This window comes from Linepithema humile, chromosome 7, assembly GCF_040581485.1.
Source record: "Linepithema humile isolate Giens D197 chromosome 7, Lhum_UNIL_v1.0, whole genome shotgun sequence".
NCBI lineage: Eukaryota > Metazoa > Arthropoda > Insecta > Hymenoptera > Formicidae > Linepithema > Linepithema humile.
In genome coordinates, this window is record NC_090134.1 from 13,784,318 (window position 1) to 13,794,371 (window position 10,054).

The 10,054-nt window shown below is 30.1% G+C and overlaps 1 long non-coding RNA gene across 1 annotated transcript; it reads right to left on the reverse strand.

Moving 5' to 3' along the window:
• Positions 1–4,267: 4,267 nt before the first annotated feature.
• Positions 4,268–7,376, reverse strand: LOC137000973 (uncharacterized). The gene is made up of 3 exons (XR_010891109.1): positions 7,236–7,376; positions 6,976–7,155; positions 4,268–6,385 (listed from the first exon to the last, which is right to left on the reverse strand). It is a non-coding gene; the product is annotated as an uncharacterized lncRNA (long non-coding RNA).
• Between the last annotated feature and the right edge of the window lie 2,678 nt (positions 7,377–10,054).

The window sequence follows — 10,054 nt, forward strand, 5'->3', positions numbered from 1 at the left end:
AAGTATACATTTTAAAATAATTGCATCTGTATCTAGTTACTTTTGCTTCTATATCTAATTATTTAAATTTAAAAATGATATTTGTGTTTATATCTATCTAGTTAATTTTTCTTAAGTCTGTATCTAGTTAAATAAAATTTTTATATCTGTATCTAGTTAAATAAAAAATTTTTTAAATAAAAGTATTTAATTCGAAAATAAAAAAATTTTTCAAATTTAATCAAAATAAAAAAATATTACAAAATTTCGCAAAAAACTTGGCGCTGCTGTACTGAACTACATGTTAAATACATCTTAAAATATTATAGAGAATGAAAATGAGCAATAATTTTACAATTTACATGATTAAGTGTTATAATGACTCAAACTGACCAGAGCGGCAAACGGCGACGCGATAGCCAATTAAACTCTTGTTCTTACGGTAAAATTGTAAGTTGATTGGCTATAGCATCGCCACTTGCCGCTTCGTCGCTCTAGTCTGTTTGAGCCGAAATTTGTTTGCATCGCTTGCTCTAACATGCTCCTACTCGCTCTAATACTCCAAACTAAACTATAGTATTACGTCACATATACTATAGATTAAAGTATGTTGGAATGATTAGGAGCATGTTAAAGTATTGCGATGCGAATCTTATGTAAGTTAATAGTTCAGTACAGCAGCGCCAAGTTTTTTGCGAAATTTTGTAATATTTTTTTATTTTGATTAAATTTGAAAAATTTTTTTATTTTCGAATTAAATACTTTTATTTAAAAAATTTTTTATTTAACTAGATACAGATATAAAAATTTTATTTAACTAGATACAGACTTAAGAAAAATTAACTAGATAGATATAAACACAAATATCATTTTTAAATTTAAATAATTAGATATAGAAGCAAAAGTAACTAGATACAGATGCAATTATTTTAAAATGTATACTTAAAAAAAATTAACTAATTGTAGATATAAATATAATTTTTAAATAAATAACTAGATAAAGATGCAAAAATAACTAAATACAATCTTATCGATGCTTATTGGTTAAAAAGCTGTAAGCGCAATAAGCGCAATAAATATAATCCTTTTTCGTAATATATAATATATACATACAAGTTTTTCTGAAAGGTTTTTTTATTTAAACTTGGCGTCATTTTCTGATGATATCACCTCTTTTATAGGCAGAATATATAGCGAATTTTTATTTGGTATATACAACTTTTTTAAAGATATATACATACAAGTTTTTTTGAAAGATTTTTTATTTAAACTTGGCGTCATTTTCTGATATCACCTCTTTTATAGGCAGAATATATAGCGAATTTTTATTTGGTATATACAACTTTTTTTAAATATATACATACAAGTTTTTTTGAAAGGTTTTTTATTTAAACTTGGCGTCATTTTCTGATATCACCTCTTTTATAGGCAGAATATATAGCGAATTTTTATTTGGTATATACAACTTTTTTAAATATATACATACAAGTTTTTTTGAAAGGTTTTTTATTTAAACTTGGCGTCATTTTCTGATATCACCTCTTTTATAGGCAGAATATATAGCGAATTTTTATTTGGTATATACAACTTTTTTTAAAATATATACATACAAGTTTTTTTGAAAGGTTTTTTATTTAAACTTGGCGTCATTTTCTGATATCACCTCTTTTATAGGCAGAATATATAGCAAATTTTTATTTGGTTATATATACAACAACTTTTTTTGATTTGGTTATATATACAACTTTTTTTGAAAGGTTTGTTATTTGTTAATATATATACATTTTTTTGTGGAAGATAAATTTTTTGGAAGGTTTAGATATACAACAACTTTTTTTGGGAGGTTTGCGTGTATACAAACAACTTTTTTTTGGTATACAATAACTTTTTTTGGAATGTTTGCGTGTATACAACAACTTTTTTTTGGAAGATTTGCGTGCACTTGGCGCCTTTTCTTTACCTTTTTTTAAAAAGGTAATTTGTTGAAACTTTTTTGTAAGGTTTATATATACAACAACTTTTTTTGGAAGGTTTGCGTGTATACAACAACTTTTTTTTGGAAGATTTGCGTGCACTTGGCGCCTTTTCTTTACCTTTTTTTAAAAAGGTAATTTGTTGAAACTTTTTTGTAAGGTTTATATATACAACAACTTTTTTTGGATGGTTTGCGTGTATACAACAACTTTTTTTTGGAAGGTTTGCGTGTACTTGGCGCCTTTTTTTTACCTTTTTTTAAAAAGGTAATTTGTTGATTAATGGATATCATTTCTTTTTTTCAGTAATAAAATATACAACTTTTTTGTAAGGTTTGCGTGTTTATATATACAACAACTTTTTTTGGAAGGTTTGCGTGTATACAACAACTTTTTTTTGGAAGGTTTGCGTGTACTTGGCGCCTTTTTTTTACCTTTTTTTAAAAAGGTAATTTGTTGATTAATGGATATCATTTCTTTTTTTCAGTAAAAATATTACTAAATATATAAACTTTATATTGATATTTCAGAGTGAAATAACAAAACAATTGTGAAATAATTAGATTTTACTAAAGAGTCCCACCACCACCCCCGTCATATAAAACGGTCCTCTTTGATTAATGTTGTAATAATACAAAGTTATATATAATTATGTAAATATCAAACAAATCGTTTCTAGGCCATTGTATTTGTCTAATTAAGCGTCATTGGCTTAACTTTCTTTATTTTCTTTTTTTTTACATATATTTGATTATCTATAAAGATTTTCGTCATCAGTGAACATATTTTAATAAAATATTTGATTATATATGACAATTCTTTTTACCATTTATTATCAAAAGATATGATCAAATAATACCACCAATTACTTATCAATTTTCTGTAAGAAAATGATACAGATATCTTTAGCGCCTCTAGGCCATTGTCTTTTTCTAATTTGCGCATCGTCAGCTTCAATCCAAGTATTTGACATTTCTTCTCTACATATACTTGTGTAATGACCATTTTCGATACATGATCCATGATGGAATATAGCACTCATAACTTTGTAGAATTGTCCAGCAATATTTATTTTAGTTGTTGGGATAGCACGTAAAGTAAACTTATCTGTTTTTGTTGATATACCGTCTTGAATTGCTATTAAATGCATGACAATTATATCTCCGGTTAATATTAATTCACTTTTACATAATATGTCATTTCCTGTACAATTTTCACATGATTCGTTGTGTAATTGACACCAACGAGAAAATGTTACATTTAATAATTCATTAAGATCAAAACTTTTTTTCTTCCGTTTATTAACAGGAATTGAAAGAAGGATATTTTTATTAACAATAGTCGTCGTATTATGACAATTTTTACATCGTTTAATGGAAGTGACTTGATGCTCAACTACATTTTTTATATAATCGTATTTCGTGCAAAGAGCTATAAGAAATTCACATGCATCTCGTTTAACATTTTTGGAGAAAAATTCTCCTAAACTTTGTCGTATTACATATGTATTCAAGTTAGGCAGTTTGTTTTCATATTGATTTATTAAAATACCTAAAATACTTAATTTATCATACTCAAATATTAGTTTTCTAATAACATTTAAATGTAAAAAGCATTGCAATACTGCATTTGCATAACACGAACCCTTATCTATATTTTGAAAACCATGCGTGACCCAAGTAATATTTTTCCGAACTTTTTTATGTGATTCTTGAACAGAACTAATTATTTTGGGTTGTACCCATAAAATATCTTTTATTTTACGATACTTTTCTTTTGAAACAGAAATTATATCTGTTTTGGATTTGTGTATTCGTTTTAATCGATTATATTCAACAATAGCTTCTTCACTAGCTTCTATAGATGAAGGGTCAAAATTGATCAAATGCAATCCATCTGAAGATGTTACTCGTGACAATGCAACATAAACTTGGCCGTGACTAAATACAGAATTACCTATGTCCATAATAGCATTCTGCAAACTCAGGCCTTGGCTTTTATGAACAGTAATTCCGTAACTTAGACACAATGGAAATTGTTTTCGAATAACATATGCTTTCTCCATCACCGCAAATTTGACATTTACTCTTTTTGATTAATTATTCTAAACCTGATGGCAAAAGAAGCTTAATTTTTTCTATATAACCGTTAGAAATATCTTGTACAACTGAAATGACTTTAGCAATTGTACCATTAACAAGACCCAAACTAGCATCAATATTACGCCTTATCATAACTTTTGCCCCAATTTTTATAACAATTTGTTTCGAAAGCCCAGCTGTTTTAGAATTATCATCATCATTATTTTCCAACACTTTTAATATTTTCTTTTTTATATATGGAATACATTCGATTGTATCTTCAGCAATTAATAATATTTCTTTCGAAGCAATACGACTTAACATTGCAGCATTCAAAACGTCACACATGTGACAAGTGGGCAATAAACAAACGGTATCTGATGGCAAATTGTTAATAAAATCACATAATTCATTTAATCTAGATTCGAAGGAATCTTCTGTAAAAGATATTTTCCTATTTTCCAAAATTTCATAATCAGACTTTGTTAATAAACCAATACGAATTCTTGACAATAATTCACGATAAGACTCATCTTCTTGCTGGCGCATATTAATTGTCAACTCATCGTAATCAAATAATGTAGTCCACAAATTTACAGTCTGTAGGCAACCGATATATTTGTTAACTTTTTCATTTGTATATATAACGGCAAAACTAATTTCTTAAGAAAAAGTTATTGTTTATGAATATGTACGTGATACTTCAAACTAGAATTGAATACATTAATACATAGCAAGTAAAAAGTTTTTTCTTTAAGTACTATTTTACTTACATTTGTAACGGAATGTTGACAACAGGCAAAAATACGCTTGGATAAAAACAATGTAAAAAAATATTTCGGTATATTTGATATTCTTCTGTAACTTAGAGTTACAACACGAGCACGGTAATTATAACAAAAGCGGTATTACGACAAGAGCATCTCAAGCACATATAACGACATACGCGAGCATAATATATATATAATATATAATATAGATTTAAGGTTATGTACCGCGAAAAAACATCGCAAGAAACATGCACGCATACGCTGCATTTATCAGATACAACGTTGGCACGTTATAACAAAAGCGATTTTACGACAAAAGCACATCAGACATGTAACAACTCGTGGAAAATTGGCCGCGTTCAGCAGAACAACTGCTGAATTGTCGTCTAGTCATCACTTAACGTTGATTTGTTGGTTCTAAAAGTAAGAGCCAATCACGTTCGATTGCTACCAAGCGATTTGGGTTGCGTTCCGTTTTGCGCATAGCACGCATCGTTCGCATCGCTAATGCTTAGCGCATTGGCTGCGTTTCGTTTCATTATGCGCATGATACATGCTTTGAAACGGAACGATATTGAACGCATTAGAAGCGGAAAATCAAAATGGATTCCACAATAAATGTAATGATACTCTGCGTTTCTTCAATGAAGACTGGGAATTCGATCAATGACTCTTCCATTATGACTCTTCCTATTTTGACACTTTTTATAATATCGCTATCAATCGCCATATGCAATTACGCAATCGCATGGAACGCATAAGCTGCTGCAACTCAAACTTGAGGTAGCTGATGCGTGTATTATGCGCTGCAGGTGGTGGGAATCTAGGGAATTCTAAGCGCTGTTCATGCGCGCATTGAGTGAAACGGAACGTTTTCTATGTAATTCGTGCGCATAATGTGCGAAACGGAACGCAACCATGTTCTGCTGAACGCGCCCATTGTACATGGCATGGCAAAAAGCGCACAAATATGGCGTGGCTCCGAAGGTTCTCCCCTCTTGCGGCTTGCGCACAAAGAAAAGTGGGAAATTAGCGTGCATGCTCATATACGCATTTATTACATGCAGTGATGCCAATTCGAGCTCGCTGGTACCATTGGTACCGTAGTGGAGGGGATACCCATGGTACCAGCGAGCTCAAATTGGCATCACTGATTACATGCTTAGACCGATATTCATTTTTCAATATTATTAGTCACATTTAGCAGATATAACAGTTGTATATCAAATAGTATATTGCAATCACAAATAATATTTACTGATTACTGTGTTTCAACTGTTGACTCTGCTAAATGCGACCAATGTACTGCAAAGCTAGTCCTACATTGGTTGTTAAATTATTGTAACATCGAGATGCCGGCTCATTTTTTTTGTTATATATACGCCCAAAAGAATTTCGAAAAAGCTATGCAGATAATGCGTTTTTAAGTCAGTCTTATAGATACGGTATGTTTTTACTAATTTTTTCCCTTAATAAGAAATAATTTTTAATATTTGATTAAATGCGTTATATACCAAATATAAAAGTAAATATAAATATTTCCATCTTTTCTTCTATGTTTAAATTGTTTCTTCTGTTCCATCTGTAAACATATTTTATCTTTATTAGAATATATAAATTTATACTTTTTAAAATAGATTTTCTTAAATAAAATAATAAAAATAAAATTAAATGTGTTGCTTTTAACATAATCTATTTAAAAAATGTTAAAAATGAATATTTTTTTAAAATTGAAATACTCTTTGGCAATGTACAGAACATAAGTACAAGTTTAACATTTTTTTAACATATGATGAATATATATAGCAAAAAAAATTTTTTCAAGATATACAAAAAGCATAAGCTTCCAATTCCATTTTTCATATATCGCTCATTTGCTGCAACAATGACATAATTCAAAATTTGCTAACTTTGAGTCACTCATATAGAAAAGAACAGATTTTGCTTGTTACTAGTAGAACAAAAGTGAAATATTAAATATCTCTATGAGAAAGTTGCTTCACTGTAATATAAAAATTATAATAAATTGTAACATTGAAACTTATTTTCTGGAAAATCATTACTTCTTAATTATATCACTGTTGTGACAAATTGTTGAGTCACTGTTGTTGCAAATTAGCGATACGTTGTTAAAAATAGAGATAAAGAGAAATTTATTTTCTTCATACTTACATAACGTGATAAACATTTCCCACATATGACATTTTACGCAATTATATGCTGGCAAGGCACCATCTATGCGAAATTGCAGTCGTTCCATGCAATACTTGCAATATACATGGCCACAATTCAATGCTTCTATATCCCTATTTAATATTATGTAACATTTGCTACATACTGGGGGAGTATTTACTGAAATTAAAAATACGTTTAATTTATCATAATAATTTAAATTAATAATTAAAATTTTTAAACAGTTAAAGAAGACTTACTGTTGTTGGAAATTGTTCCGCATGATAAGCACGGCCACACACACTCTCCCAGCATATATAATGAGCAGGTGTGTACTCTTAATTCTGTAGGATAAGATTCTCTTAAAATGAAAGCTAAACGTTTCATTTCATTGTACACCGTTTCACGAAACGATCGTATATTATTATTAATTTCAATTATTTCATCTTCCATTAGATGTACAAATTTGCACACTCTATTGCCGTTGCATGATTCGTTATTACAGGCTATGATTTTATGATACATTTTACAAGGCTTTCTATAACACACGCGTATCATATAATCACGACAAATCATTTTTGCAATTAAAACTTATATTTTTGGAATAAAAGAACGACAATAGCAAAAATAATAATAGACAGAAAATAACGACAATAGCGAAATGTACGACACAAGCAAATATAACCTATACCAAAGTTGCATGCCGATAGTACTATGAACATTATAATATATAGACCACGCGTTGCATGGTCGATTTCATAAAGCCCGTATCAGACTAAAGATTAGAAGATTGAAATTGCGAATTAGAAATTGTAATTTAGCCAATTAGTATAAAGAAATAATAAGAGCTGAGTGAAGTAAATAAAACGTATTGAATAAAGTGTTGTGCAAGGGTTCTTTCGAAATGCGATGTCCCTGAGCGCGCGAAATTCTGACAAGCTGATTGGTAAACTTTAAGCCTTTCCCATTCAAATACTATAGTAGCCTCGACATTTTGGTATTAAGATTTTCGTCTCCAAATGACCTCAGGAATCTGCCATTAACGGGTGATACGGTAAGTCTGGGACACCCTGTATAACAGTATTAGGTTGCTTTATACTAATTAATCAAATTACAATCTCCAATTCATAATCACAATTTTTTAATCTTTAGTCTGACATGCACTTAAAGTCTGTTCCTTTGGCAGAACTGGTTGTATTAATACACAGTTTATACTTTTTTTCTCCCTTTGCTAAGAAATCATTATATTTGAGTTATGTCAATGTTATAGGAAACTGCTAAGTTTCACTATAGTAGCAAATAAATGATATTTTATTGAAAGCAGAAATATAGCTTCTGCACACAGGACGCAGTAAAGGCCTATCCAGACAAACTTGCATAGTCGCATAAACATATGCATAAGGAAATTGATTGGTCCATAAGCAAATGCATAAGGAAATGGACCAATCAATTTTCTTATGCATATGTTTATGCGACAATGTAAGTTTGTCTGGATAAGCTCTAACGCTTGCTGTGCAGCAAGAAGCGACGTGATAACCGAACCGTGATAATCGCTCTTATGGAAATATTGTAAATTGATTAGCTATCGCTTTGTCTTTTGTCGCGCGGCAAGCGTTGCCGTTTTGTGTGCAAAAGTCAATAAATATCGTTTGTTCGTATCGCGTGCCCCAACATGTTTTTACTCGCTCAAATGCGCTTTAATTTGTTTGTTCAATCAATTGGAACGCGTTAACCAATTGGAAGCGGGTAAGAGCGTGTTAGAGCATGTAAAAACATTGCGATGCGAACAAACCTAAAAGATGGCTCTTCGTAGTTTGCTGCAACAATAATATAACGCAAAAATGATGATTTCTCAAAGGTTATTGCACACAAAAAAGGTTTTAGTATTAATCGTAAAAAATAAGCAAATCAACCAATCACACTGAGCAATTAAGATTGCGCTCGCGTTATTGCTCACTATGATTGGTCGATTCGTTTATTTCTTACGGATAATGCTAAAATTTTTTTACGTGCAATGGCCTTTAGCAAGAAGAGAAAAAAATTATTAACTGTGTACTAATGCAGCCAATTCAGCCAAAAAGAACAAACTTATAAAATTGGCTATGCAACGCGTGGTCTATATTACGTCTATGGTGCTACCGGAATATGACATATTGTAGCGTATGTTGCATATTGTTGATATAACATTTTCGCTCTTGTCGTTTTCGCTTTTGTTGTTTTCGCTCTTATTGTTTTCGTTATTAATTATTGTCGTTTTTTTGCTTTTGTGCAAATATTGTGAGAATATTTCGGAAATATATTTTATTTTTATTTTGTTTTATATATTAGGTGTTAGATATGTCATTTTATGGCTTAAAACAAGGTAATTATAGCTTTTATATTATTCATAAAATTTTATATTTTATAACACATTATATAGTGATTTATGTTACTTCATAAAATAATACACCAAAAATTTTTCAGAAAATGTCTTGCAGAAAGCTTTCTGTCCAAAACCGAATTGCGCTGATTTGAATTGTGGCTTTGTTCACTCATATAAATACTGTTATGAATACCAAAATACAAAGTGTCCCAGACAGAATTGCCCGTACCTACATTGCACTAGCATTGAGCAATTTCGATACACAGTGACGGGTAAAGCGACAAACAATCTAAAAAGAGAAGTTGGCCGAACGTTACAAAGTGTGAACATATGCGGCGATTTCAAAAAAAATTTATGTAAACGAGCGATTTGTAATCGTCGACATATTCGTCATGATACACAGCCGCTTGAGTGTCCGATATGTCAAGAAACAATTGTAACAAAAACTTTTGGTGCGGCGACTTGCGGACATATATTTTGTTATAACTGTGCCTTACAATTTATAAGTCCTGATGAGGAAGGAATTAGCATAAAATGTCGAATATGTGAGCTACACGTAAAGTACAAAAAATTTATATGAACTTCAAGTATAATCTTTTATCAATACTATTTTTGTCCTTTTTTTGCGTTTATGTACTTTGTATATACTGTTTATGTAAGAAACAGTTATTTGCACAAATTAAATATTCAAAAGAAATATATAATATTGAGAATATA